Source organism: Podarcis filfolensis, assembly GCF_964270895.1.
Source record: "Podarcis filfolensis genome assembly, chromosome: 11".
NCBI classification, from domain to species: Eukaryota; Metazoa; Chordata; class Lepidosauria; order Squamata; family Lacertidae; genus Podarcis; species Podarcis filfolensis.
Window position 1 is genome coordinate 59,977,593 of NC_139613.1, and position 15,538 is coordinate 59,993,130.

Below are 15,538 nucleotides of genomic sequence, written 5' to 3' on the forward strand. Positions count from 1 at the left end.
TGAGTCACACTGACAACGTGTACTGGGATTTAAAAATGGCCACACCTTTTATTAACAATTTCAGATGTAGGAAACCTTGGCTTAGGCATTGGGCGTGTATCCCTCTCAGCCCCCCAGCTGGGGGACTGAGGCACAACAGGCTTAATTGGAACAGAGGTGGCACTGCAAAACATAGCAAGCCCCTCCCCCCCGCGCAGCTTTGGGACGTTCACTGACAACCTTTCAGCATATGGCCAGTGACTCCTTTCACAAACAGGGAACCCTGAAAACGCCGCTGCAAGGAGGGGTGGGTGGGTTACCACTTCACGCCCCCCTGTAAGAATGATAGACTAAAGGATTCCACCCAGGGCCTAAAACCGCCACCCGAGACCGCGAAGTTGCGGTATTGCCGCCAAGACTACCTACAACTGAAAAAACACAGTTAGCAATCTGACAAGTGGTCCTGCAGGCCAAGCCTGACGTCGTCCAACCAGTGTTCATTCCCTAATGTAGTCAGGTGCACCCTGTCAGGTCTAAATAGCTCAGCCCTGATGGGCTTAATGTCCATATGTTGTATCACTTGGCTGCCAAAATGTGTAATTGCGGAGCGGATGGCCTGATTGATCTTTACCACCATGTAATTTGGTCTGGAAGGTTTAATGGCACCATGCCATTGAAAACGCAGAAGGAGTTCAGACCACAGGATGGTGACATCAGGGTGCATTGCATTGAGTTGATTCATGTCTGCTATCATGGATTTGACCAGCGTGATGCTCTTATTTGTGACCAGGTCATTCTCTTTCAGATGGATCAATATTGCGTCCAGAGGGCCATGCAATGCTGATTCCCGGTGCAAGCTTGGCAATAGTGCATCCCAATGCATTCCACGCTGGTCTTTCCACACAATGTGGGCCTTTGGGTGGAGTCCAAGATGTTCACCAAGGGACTAGTGGATGCCTGGCCATCAGCCCATTGCCTTGATGTGCTCAGGGACAAGACCCCAAGCTGTGGCAGTCGTTGCCATGCCGATGTGAAAGGAGTGTCCAGAGAATTGTGCCGGGTTGGCCCCCCGCAATGCCTTTACGTAACACCGTTGTGAACTGGCGCTGAGATAAAGTGCGACCATATGCATGGATTAGGAGTGGGCTGTGCTTTCCAGGTTGGACCTACAGAAGCCTGTGTGTGTCCTGGACAGGACAAGGACCATCTTGTGACGAAGGTGCTATCATTAAGGTGGTGCCATTGGCACATCCAAAAAGTCTTGCAGAGGATGGGAGGTGCTGATGCCGGGGCTGCAAATGGCGCTCACCTTCGCAAAAGGGGAGGTGAGCGCTTATTCTGTACACACTGACTTCACAGTAAGCTCACTGAACACCGTGCAACTTACCATATTTTTCTGTGTATAAGACGAGCTTTTTTGACCTAAAAATGAGGTTCAAAATTTAGGCTCGTCTTATACATGTGTGGTGCTGAGGGAGGACTCACAAATGGTTTTTTTGGCCCGAGCCCAAGATGGTAAGCGGTGATTGGCTGCTTGATTGTTGGGGGGAGGGATGCCAAAAATCGCTCACCTGCCAGAACGCAGTCCACAACTGCTTGCGTCACTTACAATTGCTGCTTACAATCTCGGGCTCGCACTTTGTTCCAATGGGTGAACAATTTTCGGCTTCTCTCTCCCCCCCTCCAACAATCAAGCGGCCAACTGACACTTAAAAACTTGGGCTTGCACCACGTTCAGAAACCACCTATCAGCTCCCTGATCACTGCCAGCGGCCACCAACATGCTCCCACTTGCTGCAACAAGGGCAGCTGTCTATTGGCTCCCGCAGCGGCAAACACAAGAGCTAATGGCAGTGATCAGGCAGCCGCGACGCAAGCGGTTGTGTGCTGCGTTACGGCGGGTGAGCAATTTTCAGCATTCCCCCCAAATAATCCTCTCCAAAAGCTCAATCCCCCCTATTTTCTAAATTTTGAAGCCCCCAAAATAGAAGCCCCCTGTCTTATAGACAGAAAAATATGGTACTTCTGAGAAGGGATGTTGGAGAATTCTGCCAAAGGCAGAAATGGGAGTCAACATTACCCATGTTGGCTCATTTGTCAAGAATGGAAGTCAGTCCAGTGAATATGATTTGTATTTGCTGTTGTTGTTGCTTTCAGTCCAGAAATGATACACAAATTTCCCATTTGCATTGCATTTCCTTTGCTTACTTACTTTTTACTTACTTCACCAAAACTTTATTAGGGATGACAAATCCCTAATAAAACATCCATATATAAAATTGTAAAATACAGTGGCACCTCGGGTTAAGAACTTAATTCATTCTGGAGGTCCATTCTTAACCTGACAGAAGCAAAGTACTTAACCTGCGGTACTATTTCTGGGTTAGCGGAGTCTGTAACCTGAAGTGTTTGTAACCTGAAGCGTATGTAACCCGAGGTACCACTGTATATACAAATACATTTCCTTTGCATTGAAATTAATGGGGTGGAATAATGTAATGACAATGGAACTTACATATTATATGAAATTAATTACCTAAATTGCTAAGTTACATAATATTCCCACCATGAATAGGGAGATGAGTAACATAATTTTTAGCAGATGAATTGCAGCAGAATAGAAACAGTGCTGCATGTGACAAACGCAGGACAAAACATAAAATGATGCCTTCTTCCCTGTATAACTGAAGGAGCATCTCCACCCCCATCATTCAGCCTGGACACTGAGATCCAGCTCTGATGGCAGATGGCTTTCTTGGTAGTGGCACCCTGTGGTACACTTTCCCATCAGATGTCAAGGAAATAAATAACTATCTGAAGGCAGCCCTGTATAGGCGAGTTTTTGATTGCTTGATATTTTACTATGTTTGTGTGATGGCCTGGGAATCTGATTCAGAGGCTGAACCGGAGGAATCCCAGCCTGCACAGGAGTCCCCGCCTCCAGGGCTGGCTGAACTGGGGCAGGGCCTTGATTCTGAAGCGCCTGCACCTGTGCCGGATCCTCAGGAGCAGGCACCAGATGAATCCACTCTGGCTCCGGAGGTGGTTGAGGACTCAGTGCCTACAGGTGAGTCTCCCCCTGGGTCCAGTAACCCTTCAGCCTCTCCTGAACTGCAGAGGCTCAGGGCAGAGAGGCGGAGGGAGCTGGTTTCTCCCAGGAGGAGTGCTCGCCTTAAGGCCAGGAGAGGCGGGTCTCCTGGGGGCCGGGACCGCCCCTGGCCTCAGAGAAGATAAAGGCCAGTGAGCCCGGTCCCAGGTTGTGGGAGCAACGTCATTGAAGAGCTGTTTCGGCCAGCACCCAGTCTGGTTCCCCTAGAGTTCCTGTCCTTGCCCGGCTCCTCGCTGTGGACCCCGCTTCGCCCATGGAGGACTGTCTGCCGACCCTCGACTCAGGTCCTGGATCTCGCCCCATGGTAACCTCCCCCCTGGACCAGCACAGTTTGCTCCCGCCTCACCCGCACTCCCCCTTCGTTGGGGTGTGTGCGGGAAGAGCCAGAGGCCATGGCTGACCAGGCAGCTGCGCTGGTGGCATTAGCCCAGGAGAACCAGGCCTTGACCCACACCGTTCAGCAGCTAAGCGATGTGGTTACGGTGCTTCAGCAGCGGTTGGACGCCCTACCAGCTCCTGGGGCCGACGCCCCAGCTCCAGGCAAGTACCCAGTGGCCTTGCCAGAGAAATTCGATGGGGACCTGGCCAGCTTTCCCATGTTCCTCGCCCAGGCCAAGTTGTATATTCAGGGGTGAGCCTGGAACTTCCCTGACGACCGCACCAAGGTGCACTTCTTGATCAGTTTGTTAAAGGACCAGGCGGCCAAGTGGGCTTTGCCACTGCTTCGGCAAGACTCTCCTTTGCTAACAGACTATGTGGGGTTTTGTAACCACTTAGAGACTGCATTCGGCAACCCTCTGAAGGAGAGCCATGCCAATCGGGCGATTCGTCAGTTGAGACAGGACAAGTCCACAGCCACCACCTACACCACAGAATTTCGGCTGTTGGCGCAGGACTTGTCTTGGAATGACGCTGCACTTCGGGACCAGTATCTTGAGGGACTGTCGGATGAGATACTGGATCAGTTGGCCACAATGGATCATCCCACCATGCTGGACGCCCTCATTCAGCGGAGCCTGCAGATAGACGATCGGTTGGAGGACAGTCGCCAGGCCCGGGACCGCCAGCACTCCCGGCTCCTGGCTCCAGTCATTCCCAGCAGGGCCATGGCCACAGCCAAGTTGCCGAACGAGCTAACGCAGCTTGGGGCTGTGCGACCTCGCCTCTCCCCCTCGGAGAAGACGCGGCATCGGGAGGGGAACCTGTGTCTGTACTGCGGTGGGAGTGGACATTACGCCCGGTCCTGTCCCGAGAAGATGCCGGCCGCAGGGAAGCCGCCAACCTCGGTAGCCGAAAGGCCTGGCAACCTGGGGTCCCAAACCATGCAAGAGGGGCCCACACCAGTGGAATTGCGACATCTCATGGTTCCAATGCGTCTTTACCCTCCAGGTGGGCCCTGGATTCTTACCCACGCTCTGGTAGATTCGGGGGCAACCTGCTCCTATATGGACGCTGCCTTTGCTGCTCATCATCAGGTGCCACTTCAGAACAAGCTAGAACCGGTACAGGTGGAGGCAATTGATGGACGGCTCTTGCGTTCGGGTGCCGTCACTTGGGAGACCCAGCCCTTGGTCTTGTGTCTCCAGCAGCGAACTTTGGACATTGCCTCCATGCCCCGGTTCCCCCTGGTGCTCGGGATGGACTGGCTGGAGGCTCACAATGTTCAGACTGACTGGGTCAATCGGACTGTGCATTTCCCAGACCCATGTCCCCGTGCTCGGTCCGAGATGCTAGCAGCCGCGCCCACTGAGGAGGCTGCATCAACGCTCCCCACTGAGTACCGGGACTACCAAGACGTGTTCGAGGAACAGGGGGCAGACCAGCGGCCGCCACATCGGTCTTTTGACTGCGGAATAGACCTCCAGCCCGGAGCGCCCCTGCTGGTGAGTCGCTTATACTCTCTTACGGAGCCAGAGCACGAAGCGTTGCAGGACTTCCTGCGCAAGAACCTGGAGCGTGGGTTCATTCGGCCTTCTACCTCGCCTACCGCTGCGCCAGTGCTCTTCGTTAAGAAGAAATGTGGGGAGCTTCGCCTTTGCCATGATTACCGGGCCCTGAACAAAATAACCATCCCATACCCTTGCCCCTTATTTCGGAGTTGCTGGAGCGGCTGCAAGGGGCGCAGGTGTTCACCAAGCTAGACCTCCGGGGGGCCTACAATTTAATTTGGATCCAAGCCGGGGATGAGTGGAAGACTGCATTCGGGACCCGGTATGGGCAGTTCGAATACCTGGTTATGCCCTTCGGATTGTGCAAAGCGCCCGCGGTGTTCCAACGGTACATCAACCATGTGTTCCAGGACTTGCTAGACAAGTACGTGGTGGTGTACTTGGATGACATTCTGGTTTTCTCTCATGACCCGGCTTGCCACAAGGGTCATGTCCGGACCGTGCTGCAGCGTTTGCGGGAGCACCACCTGTATGCGAAGCTCAGCAAGTGTGAGTTCCATCAGCGGTCAGTGGACTTCCTGGGTCACCAACTCTCTCCAGATGGGGTGCAGATGGATCCTGGGAAGGTGGCAGCGGTTCGGGAGTGGGCGGCACCTCGGAACCGCAAGGACCTACAGCGATTCCTGGGGGTCACCAACTATTACCGGACCTTCATTGCAGATTATGCTCATCGTACCACCCCGTTGACCCGGCTACTGCGCCCCAAGACGCCATTTTCCTGGGACAAGGAGGCAGAGGAGGCGTTTCAGGGGTTGAAAGCCTGTTTCCAGAGAGCGCCGATCTTGCAACATCCTGATCCCTCTCAACCTTTTGTGGTAGAGACTGACACCTCCAGGACGGCTCTTGGTGCCGTCTTGTCCCAGCAGCGCGGACCTGATGCGCCACTGTTACCCTGCGCCTTCTATTCCCACCAGCTCCTTCCGGCGGAGTGTAACTATACCGTGTGGGAGCGGGAACTACTGGCCCTCCAAGTGGCCTTTGAGGTCTGGCGCCACCATCTTGAGGGGGCACGACACCCGGTGGAGGTGAGAACCGACCACCGGAACCTGGAATACCTCCAGACCACCCGCAAGCTGAACCAAAGGCAGATCCGGTGGGCATTGTTCTTTTCCCGGTTCCAGTTCCAGATCCGCTACATCCCTAGCTCCCAAAACCAGAAGGCGGATGCCCTGTCCCAGAAACCTGAAGACAGCGCAGACACGGTACAGCAAGCAGCACCAACCACGATCCTACCACTGGCTGTGTTCCTGGCCACTCAGGAGGCTGAGCCACTGCAGGCTCGGGTGCGGGAACAGCAGCGGGTCGACGCTTGGGCCCAGGAACGACTTCAGGAACTGGCCAAAGAGTCATGCCCGCGAGTATCCGGGGCTGGTCTTGCATCAGGGCCTTCTGCTGCACCACGGTCACCTGTACATTCCGCCAGGGCCACTGCGGGCTGAGATTCTCCGGATGACCCATGATGCCCCAGCAGCGGGACACTTTGGGTGGTATCGGACCACCCATTTGGTAAGCCGCGAGTTTTGGTGGCCCCGCCTGAAGGCTGACGTGGCTCGCTACGTCGCTGGTTGTGATGTCTGCTGGCGGGCCAAGGGCCCTACGGGCAACCCCCCGGCCTATTTCAGCCGTTGCCAGTCCCACCACGTCCTTGGCACACGGTTTCGCTGGACTTTGTAGTGGACTTACCCCCGTCTCGTGGCTGTACCTGCCTCCTATTTTTCTCCGACCATTTCACTAAGATGGTGCACTGTGCCCCCTGCCCATCCGTACCCTCAGCTAAGGAAACCGCTCACCTATACCTTCAGCATGTTTTCCGCCTGCATGGCCTACCTGAGCGTGTGGTGTCCGACCGGGGCGTCCAGTTCACATCCCGTTTCTGGCAAGCATTGCACCAGACCCTCGGGACAGAGGTCTGTCTATCATCCGCCTACCACCCACAGACTGATGGCCGGACGGAACGGGCGAACGCGGTGCTGGAGCAGTACCTCCAGTGTTACTGCAGTTACCAGCAGGATGACTGGGTCGACCACCTATCATTGGCGGAGTTCGCCTACAACAACGCGGTGAACGCATCCACCCAGCAGACCCCATTCCAGGCCAGTTACGGTTATCATCCGCGGCTGTTCCCGGATGTGCTACCGGCATCCGCGGTCCCTGCGGTGACGGGGTGGCCTCAAGAGCTCCAGTCCCAGCAACAGCTATTGATGGAGCAACTGCGCCAGGCCAAGGAGGCGTACAAGGCCCAGGTCGACCGCCACCGCCAGGTGGGGCCGGAACTCCACGTCGGTGACCTGGTATGGCTCTCCACTCGCCACCTCCACCCCTCTCGACCTTCGCGGAAGCTGGACGCCTGTTTCACTGGCCCGTTTCCCATCGTGGACCAGGTCTCGCCTGTGGCATTCTGTCTCCGGTTGCCCGCAACCCTGAAGGTTCACCCGGTATTCCACAGGTCCCTTCTGAGTCCGGTGGCCCCGCCCGACAAGTTCCACCCGAACCGTTCACGACCGCAGCCAGTTTTGGTTCAGGGGGAGCCTGAGTACAAGGTGGAATGCATTCTGGACTCCTGATACCGCAGGGGAAAGCTGCAGTATCTCATAGACTGGAAGGGGTATGGACCTGAGGACCGTTCCTGGGAACCAGCAGCCAATGTCCATGCGCCTGCCTGCGTCCGAGATTTCCATGCGGCGTACCCCAGCAAGTTGGGTCCAGACCCTCGATTGAGGAGGGGCCTGGGAGGGGGGATGGTGTGATGGCCTGGGAATCCAATTCAGAGGCTGAACTGGAGGAATCCCAGCCTGCACAGGAGTCCCCGCCTCCAGGGCCAGCTGAACTGGGGCAGGGCCTTGATTCTGAAGCGCCTGCACCTGTGCCGGATCCTCAGGAGCAGACACCAGGTGAATCCACTCTGGCTCCGGAGGTGGTTGAGGACTCAGTGCCTACAGGTGAGTCTCCCCCTGGGTCCAGTAACCCTCCAGCCTCTCCTGAGCTGCAGAGGCTCAGGGCAGAGAGGCGGAGGGAGCTGGTTTCTCCCAGGAGGAATGCTCGCCTTAAGGCCAGGAGAGGCAGGTCTCCTGGGGGCCGGGACCGCCCCTGGCCTCAGAAAAGATAAAGGCCAGTTAGGAGAGCAGACGGGAGCAACGTCGTTGAAGAGCTGTTTCGGCCAGCACCCAGTCTGGTTCCCCCAGAGTTCCTGTCTTTGCCCGACTCCTCGCTGTGGACCCCGCTTCGCCCATGGAGGACTGTCTGCCGACCCTCGACTCAGGTCCTGGATCTCGCCCCATGGTAACCTCCCCCCTGGACCAGCACAGTTTGATTGTTTTATTTGCTGGAAGGCACCCAGAGTGGCTAGGGCAACCCAGTCAGATGGGTGGTATAGAAATATAAATAAATAAATATCTATGGTATGGGAAAGGAAAGGTTCACAGAAGATTTTATAACCATATAATTAGGAAATCTTTAATGAGAGTATGGGAGAAATATAAAGATCTATTGGAACAAAAGTCTCCTTGGTGGCTTTCACCACATGAAGCATTACTGCTCAAACCACTTGGAAAGAAAGAAAATGGCTTACATATATTGATTTATTAAAGGACCATGATGGAAAATGGAAATTAAGAGATTATGATGAGATCAAAGATCACTTTCAGAGTTTGTTGCACTATCGACAACTATATGAAACATATAAGGAAGACAGCAAGAAAGGGTTCGGCTATACAAGATCTAGGTTTCAAACAGAAGTGATCGAAGGGAAAGTGAAACTATTCAAGGCCGCATACAGCATACTGCTAGAATGGGAGATGAAAGATGAAGAGGTAAAATCAGTCATGATCAAATGGGCACAAGATATAGGTCATAACATTATGATGGAAGATTGGGAAAGGTTATGGAAAGTTGATTTAAAATTTACAGATTGTTCTTTGTTGAAAGAAAATTATATGAAGATGATGTATAGATGGTATATGACACCAGTGCAGTTAGGAAAAATGTACAAAACCAGTTCAAATTTATGTTGGAAGTGTAAGAAAAAGGAGGGGACATTTTACCATATGTGGTGGGATTGTAATGAAATTAAGAAATTTTGGGAAATGATATACAATGAATTGAAGAAAATGTTCCATCTAACATTTGTTAAAAAACCTGAAGCATTTTTGTTAGGAATTGTAGGAAAAGACCTGCCAAAGAAGCTGAAAAACATCTTCATGTATGTGACAACAGCGGCGAGAGTCTTAACAGCACAAGGATGGAAGACTGAGGAAATCCCAACTAAAGAATTATGGCAAGAGAAACTGATGGACTATGCAGAACTGGAAAAATTGACACATAAACTACGGGACAAGGATAACTGTGACTTTAAAGAGGAATGGGAACCTTTTACAAAGGACCTAAAGACGCAACAAAGTGAATTGGAATCCTTGGCAGGCTTTGAATAAACACTCACAAATCTTTTATTGATAATAATTAGTTAGATAAATTAAGGACTTATACATGTAACATGCAGAGAATAGCATTTATAGAGAAACCAGAGATTGGAACTGAGGGAAGTCGGGGGGGGGGCGGAAATGAGGAAAAATATTAAGGATTATATGTTTTAAGATAATATGTTTTGTTGAATTACCTAATAAAAAACATTTCAGTCTGGACAAAAGAAAGAAAGAAAAGAAATATAAATAAATAGATAAATAAATAAATAGATAGATAAATAAATAAATAAATAAATAGATAAATAAATAATTCTTATTATTACTTCTTATATCCCATGTGTGTATAGAACTTCACTGTGAGTGTCCTAACATTTGGCCTTAGATTTCTCACAATGGGAATAGTTCTCATTAGTTTGAGTAGAAAATCTTTTCTCAACTTAGAGAAAATATTTAGCTCCAGCAAGCAATTTTCCATTTCATGCTGAATCTGTTTCATGATGTTCCTTTAATATTGAGATAATAAATGTACTCGAAATCCTTGCCAAAGTATGGGGATCTTAATGAGTCTATCAATCAATCAATTTCCTTTATTCGACCGATAGACAGAAATAAAACATTACACAATAATTATATACTATAACATCATAGGGGTACATAAATAAGGTAGGGTTAGGGTACTAGACCTCTCACAGATAACCCACATCAAAGCATTCAGTTATACGTTTCCGACACTTGAGTGCCAGGAAAAGGAATTTAGCCACTGACAAAATTATTTTCCCTGAAGACTTATTTAGCAGATATGCTGTCTGCTTTCCTCTTTGTCGGGAACTGAGCTGGGGTAAGTATGGAGTTATAAGGTACTGTCTTAAATCATTGTAGAAGGGACAGCTCAGTAAGATGTGCTCTGTGGATTCTACCTCACCCAATGCACAGTGGCATAATCTCTGGTCATATGGGACTCCTCCATATCTTCCCTTCAGAGCCGCTGAGTCAAGAACATTCAGCCTAGCCGCAGTAAACAGTCTGCGGTATTCCACGTAGTGGATATCCGCCAGGTAGCGAGCTGGAGCAGCCCGATACAACTGCTCCCCCAGAAACAACCCAGGTTTCACACGGGCTATGTCCTCCTGTCTGGCAATATCCCTTAATCTTTGAGCGATCACCGCCTTTGCGTGGCTATACGTCATGGCCTCTATATAAAGGGAGGACAACCCACACTTCTGCACTTCCTCCACTATCTCCCCTTCCCATGGAGATTTAAAGTTATCCCTCAGAATCAAGGGGGCCAAACCCACCGGTCTGAAACAGAGCTTGAGCCATAGCCATAACTTCGCTTTCAGGGCCACATACCTAAAGGCTTGACAACCGGTTTCCAATCTCATGATCACGCCTGCCACAGAGGGGGGGATCCTGAGTATGGCCCTGAGGAATTGGGTTTGGATAGAAAGTCTTTTCTCAACTTAGAGAAAATATTTAGCTCCAGCAAGCAATTTTCCATTTCATGCTGAATCTGTTTCATGATGTTCCTTTAATATTGAGATAATAAATGTACTCGAAATCCTTGCCAAAGTATGGGGATCTTAATGAGTCTATCCCATTTCCTCTCACACCATATAAATTGGTTATAATCTATTTGGATGCCTTGGCATAATCAGGTTGCACGAGAAGGGTGAATTGAAACACTTAGCCATAAGGAGATGGGAGCAGGCGTGAAATGGGGAGCAGAATCATCTTCCCCAAGTCAAACGGCTATCAGTGAGAGCTGTCTTGTTGGCGTATTGTGTGGAATCAGTCTAGTTCTGGAATTCAAGAGAGGGCTGGGAGATTCACATTCACAGCACATTTCAAAGACCTGCTCTTGGATATAGAGAAAACGAAGATGCCAATCTTACACCTGGCTTCTTGGGGAATAAGACCTATTGAATTCAATGGGCCTTACTTTTGAGTAGACATGTATAGGATTGTAAAGGCAAAAAGAAAAAGAAAAAAGAGGGAAAACAAAGGCTATTTTAAAAGGATTTCTTGTATTTTCCATATTCCACTCCCAATCTTAACAACAACAAATATTTTTGTTTGGAAACCCAAGTTAGAGGAGAACTGCCCCTAAAAGACATATATGATTTGTAGATTTAAATAGACAAAAGCAACGAGTCACACCAATACTTGTAAAAATGAATTAGTGTATTGATCTCTCTTTCATACATACCAAAACACACACACACACAAAGGCAAATTCCAACTCTCATGCACACTGCATTTGTTTGTTTGTTGATTATTTAAATTTGTTTCCTATTACCTAAGTCATTTGGGTAATGTTCAATACAAATGAAATAATACAATAACTTATCAGAGCAGACCAAAAAACTCAAACTATTAATATCAGCTGATGTTGTACAGTTAAATTCTGGAGTAAGGCCATTTTTTTTTCCTTTTTGCTTTCCTTATTGTTTTCTTTGCCTGTTTCTATATTATCATAGCACTGGTTTTAATTGTATTTTTGTTATTGCAAACATAGAACTTGCCACAAAAGTGGTACAGGAATATTTTGATCTTCGTCATCACAGTTACTTGGAGCAGGGCTTTTAGTGTGGCTGCCCCTGTTCTATGGCATAGCATTCCTACTAGAGGCAGCTAGAATACTTTTTTGGGGGAGGGTATTGGTTTGGTTTGTTCTTGTTTTTATTATGTACTTTGTTGCTTTATTATGTATTTTATGCTGTGAACCACCCTGAGATCTTCAGATGATCTACTACTACTACTACTAGTAATAATACTAAATATCAGCTCAAAAGTATAGATATAAATATATTAAAATGCCTACACTAATGCATCATGATACAAATACAAATACAAATACAAATACAAGCGATCTGAACCTGTTCATAAGGCATCTTTACTAGGAGTGTGTACCTCAAATTACAGAGTGAAATGGGATGATTCAGGGATGGTTCTAGTCAGATTAACAAGGACCAAATTACCCAAGAGACCACCTTATGTACCCAGTAGATCACTGTGTTCTGTAGGAGAATCTCTGGCTGAAGTTCCTAAAATATCAAAGCCTTCTCCACAGTAACTTAGGGCTTTCAGGGTGGCTGCCCCTGTTTTGTGGAACTGCATCCTCATTGAGATATGACAGGTGCTCACTAGTTGTACTTTCCTGAAATAATTGAAAACGTTTTTCTTTTGACATGCTTTTCCAATTGGATGAACGAATGAACAAATGAAATAAAAACTGGGTCTCTGCATTGATTATTTATTTGTACTGTTTTTGAATTGTCTGTAAACATTTTTTTTTATTATTTCCCATAGTAATGGGGTGCTATTCAGAAATCCACACTTATCAACAACCTTTGGACTAAAAGGGACTTTGCTGAGGGGCAACATTTCCACTTTCTTTCCTGGATATTTATGCTTCCTTCCTGCTCCTGGAACCAAGTTCCTTCCACATATCCACCAATCCCCAAAATCAGGTGTCCATTTGTGCCAACCTGTGCTTGCATGTCTAATCCCCTTCCAATTGAGACCAATGGAAAATAATTAAAGAAAAAGAAGATCATTGCAGGGTGGGGGAGGGGACAACACCCCCCTTCCACTCTAGCCAGCATGAGCCAGCAGGCTTTTGAATGTGATGGTCAATCTGCCACTTCAAAGCCCCCAACCTCCCCCCCCCCGGGGCTGCACTGTAACTCTTTCTTTAGACTGAGAAATGAACTTGTCGAACAATGTAAGGAATATAATTGACATTTTGGAAAAGCTGGAAGTGAACATAAACACTAAAGCTGTTTTGATATTTGTGGATGCCGAGAAAGCCTTTGATAACATTTCTTGGAGTTTTATGTTGAAGAACCTCCGGGGGATGGGGGTAGGCCAAGGGTTTGAAAATGGTATAGGTGCAATATACTCTGAACAGAAAGCCAAACTAATTGTAAATAATGTGGTTACAGAAGAGTTCAAGATTGAAAAAGGGACACGCCAGGGGTGCCCTATCTCCCCATTACTTTTTATATCGGTCCTGGAGGTTTTGCTTAATATGATTAGGAGGGACCAGTTGGTTAAAGGGATTCAGGTCGGAGCTAAACAATATAAACTGAGAGCATTTGCAGATGACTTAGTACTTACATTGCAAGAGCCAGAAGCTAGCACGAAAAGAGTTTTGGAAATAATTCAAGAGTTTGGTCAAATGGCAGGATTTAAATTGAATAAGTCTAAGACAAAGGTTTTGGAGAAAAATTTGACACAGATAGAAAAGGAAAGGTTTCAGAATGAGACAGGGTTGACTGTGATTAAAAAAGTGAAATATTTGGGTATAAATATGACAGCTAAAAATGTGAATTTGTTTAAAGATAATTATGAAAAAACTTGGAGAGAAGTGAAAAAAGATTTGGAGATTTGGTCCAACTTGAAGCTTTCCTTGTTAGGCCGTATTGCAGCTATAAAGATGAATGTATTGCCAAGAATGTTGTTTTTGTTCCAAGCATTGCAAATAATTGATAAAATGGATTGTTTCAAGAGGTGGCAAAAAGACATATCTAAATTTGTCTGGCAGGGCAAAAAGCCCAGAATTAAATTTAAGATACTAACGGATTCAAAGGAAAGAGGGGGGTTTGCCCTGCCAGACTTTAAACTTTACTACGAAGCGGCAGCTTTCTGCTGGCTGAAAGAATGGCTACTTCTTGAAAACACAGACATTTTGGATTTGGAAGGTTTTAATAACATTTTTGGGTGGCATGCATATTTGTGGTATGACAAGGTTAAAGCACATAAAAGTTTTAAAAATCATATTGTCAGAAAAGCACTACTAAATGTCTGGGACAGATATAAAGATTTGCTGGAAAATAAAACTCCAAGGTGGCTGTCGCCAATGGAAGCTAAGGCAGTTAAAAAGTTAAATATGGAGTCCAAGTGGCCAAGATACTGGGAAATTTTGGAAAAGGAAGGGGACAAATTGAGATTGCAGAGTTTTGAGAAATTAAAAGGGAAGGTGAGAGACTGGTTCCACTACCATCAAATAAATGAAGCGTTTAAACTGGACAGTAAAATTGGCTTCCAGGTGGAAAAATCAAAATTGGAGACAGAACTGTTAGAACCCAGTACTAAGAATTTGTCCAAAATGTACAATTTGCTGCTGAAATGGAATACACAAGATGAAACGGTTAAATCGGTCATGATTAAATGGGCTCAGGACATTGGTCATAATATTTTGTTTGCTGATTGGGAAAAGTTGTGGACCACCGGGATAAAATTTACGGCATGTAATGCCTTAAGAGAAAACATTATGAAAATGATATATAGGTGGTACATAACCCCAGTCAAGCTTGCAAAGATTTACCATGTGCCTGACAACAAATGTTGGAAATGTAAAGAAACTGAAGGTACATTTTTTCATCTTTGGTGGACCTGCCCGAAGATTAAGGCATTCTGGGAAATGATCTATAATGAACTTAAAAAGGTATTTAAATATACTTTCCCCAAGAAACCAGAGGCCTTTCTCTTGGGTATTGTCGGCCAAGGGGTGTTAAAGACGGATATAACTTTCTTTATGTATGCTACAACAGCAGCTAGAATACTCATTGCGAAGTACTGGAAGACGCAAGAACTACCCACACTGGAAGAATGGCAGATGAAGGTGATAGACTATATGGGCTTGGCAGAAATGACGAGCAGAATCCGAAACCAGGGAAGAGAAGCAGCGCAAGAAGAATGGAAAAAATTCAAGGACTATTTAAATAAATATCACAAAGTTAATGAAAGTTAGAATGATGTTGGACTGGAAAGTAAATGGTTACTATTAGCAATGGTTAAGACAAGGAAAATAAGGAAGAATAGTCTAAATTTAAATTAAAATAAGGGAAGATTTGCTGAACAATCGATAAGAATTTGGAATACAGAAAGGGGAGGCATGAGGAAGTCGGGGAAGATAGGATATGAAATTAGGATATGAAATGATACATGTTTTTTGTCTTGTTTTTGTTTTTGTATGTTTATGTTTGTTGTATTGTGTTTATATGGAAAAATAAAAATATTTAAAAAAAAAAAGAAATGATAAACCAATTCAGTCTTATATTTTATCTTGAACTGCAACT